Source organism: Diachasma alloeum, unplaced genomic scaffold, assembly GCF_001412515.2.
Source record: "Diachasma alloeum isolate Michigan unplaced genomic scaffold, Dall2.0 Dall_scaffold_00209, whole genome shotgun sequence".
NCBI lineage: Eukaryota > Metazoa > Arthropoda > Insecta > Hymenoptera > Braconidae > Diachasma > Diachasma alloeum.
The window spans coordinates 1,684,855-1,687,266 of NW_021680374.1; positions in this window are offsets into that span (position 1 = coordinate 1,684,855).

The following is a 2,412-nucleotide window of genomic DNA, read 5'->3' on the forward strand; positions in this document are numbered from 1 at the left end:
AGTGAATAATTTCCACGTAACAAATGATAATTTCAAGAGGAAACTACAATTTTCTTGCCGAAAACTGTGTTATTGGCAAAAGTAATTAATTTCAAAAAAAATTCTTTCCTCGTCACTGAATTTTTTTATGTCATAAGCCTATGAAATTCTCTCAGATCGAACGATTGTCGTACAATAGATAATATATTCCCTGTCAACAGTTCGAATTCGTCCAGGAATATTCCTGATGATCGCGAAGAAAAATTTCATTTTCGTGAAAGATATTCAATTTTCTTCTATTGAGTGGGTTAATTACCCTCAAGTAAATCTGTTCCACAAATAGTTTTTCAGCTGCGCTATTTTTTCTCTCAGTGTATAAATATAAATCCGCACACTTCTTGGATAAAAAACTTTGCAAAAACCGCACCCGAAATTTGTGACATGGCGAGAAATATTCAATAAAAATTACGTATCTTTTCGTTCCGTAATTTTCATCTGAATCTCCTGTGAAAAATTACGATACCATCCCTTAAATTTTCTGTCAGTTTCGTAATGTTTACCGAACATTTCTCTCCGTGGACAGGAATTGTTTACAGAAAACAGACTTCAGCTGAATAATTGCACTCAATCCTAGAACAGTCTTGCGGCAACTTCTTGACTTCGTTTTGAAGACAGTTCCCCGGGTCGGAGTGTACATCTGGTATCGACCGGCGATGGAATGAGTTTTCTCCGACTGAAAATTCCATTTTCTTCGAACCCTCGGCTCTCTCGAGCCTATACAAATTCTCCGATGAAAGGACGAGTGATTTGGGCAGGTCCTCCTCTCATTTCTCTCTCCTTTTTTTCACATCCTCAAGGAATACCGGGCGCCCCTCCCGCCCCCAACTTAATTTCACTTTGTGCAGTATTGTGAACGCACACTGGGTCCTCATGAAGAGTGGAAAAATAAAGAAGGGGAGAATGGAATTCGGTGGGAAGAACAACGAAGCCGATGGAATCGGCCCTTTATGAGATCCCCCGTGAATATACGAATGAACGATTCCAAAAGTATTCTGACGTACAGTCGCAGTCAATCGGGAAGATAATCGCTCCCTGTCTGGTGGCGGTGAGAGTAGTCGATGGGGGCGAGGGGTTTGTTCCTTAATCTTTTGCGAAATGGACACGTCGTAATTGGCAACCATCCGATGAAGTCCCTGGCAAATGCGATTATGTTTTGGATTTGATATCTGCGCGAGGGGAACATGAGGAGTAGCAATCATATTTCCGGGAACACGAGGAAGAAAAATCATTCTTCAGTTGATATTTGAAGAAATAAAAAAATACAATACGCGGAGAGAAAAATTGATGAGCAAAGTCCTCGGCCCGACTCAGACGGATTATCTGAAGTCTGCGATGATGATGTTTAAATAAGTCTCGGCAAATCCTCTGAAGAACCAACAATTTCATCACCGGAGAAATGCAAATTTCGAGAGAACATAAAGAACGGAGGGTTTTCTGGGTTTTTCTGCGGAATATCCGGAATTTTCCTGTAAATCGAGGGCGGAATAATGGTAACAAGAAATTCACGAGTATCTTTGACCTCCGGGGCTGGTGCTGACTCGCAGTCTACGGACGAGATCGACGGCCCGAGCGAGAACACAAATTGAAAGTCAAACATTTTGATCCGGAGCTTCGTAAGGGATACTCCAATATTTAGCCATCTAACGCTGTAATTGAACGAGAGGTATGAAAAAATTAGAGAAAAGTCTTCCAGTCAGCACATTGGCCTTGCTTCCCACCACTATATAGTTTGGTACAAACCACGCTATTGATTAAACAATTTTCAATCAGCAAATTTGTCAATTACATTGCGCGAGAAAAATAAAAAAAAAGATAAACGTGCAGTTCCATTAAAACACATTTCAATTAAAATTACATTACATAATTGAAATTCTTTAAATTTCCAAAAACTTAATTTTTTTTGGCAGCAAATTGATTCCCGGTAAAACTCTGAATATGAATACATTTTTTCCAATTCCGAACAAATTATGTTTACGGTGAAAAATTGATTGTTTATAAATTATTTATCGAATTATTTACAAATTATTTATAGCAAACAAAAGTAAAGTTGATAATTTTTTTTCGAATTCTTAAAAAGTTTTCTAATAGTTCAATAACAATATAAAAGAAAAATTGAATTGATTCAGTTCTAATGGAAATGAACCCAAACCAAATATTCAGAAAGTCTATTTATTTAATTGAAAACTGTTTCATTTCCGCATCAAAAGAATTTCCAATTGCCAAAAAATGCTCGAAAAAATCCAAATATTTGTTTCACTCTGATGACAAAGCCACATCGTTATTTGATCTGGTTGCAATTTTTTACTTCTTCCCACTCTGCGATTTATTGTAATTCATAATATAATACACTCGGGGCGGGGGTAAAGGGGGGGG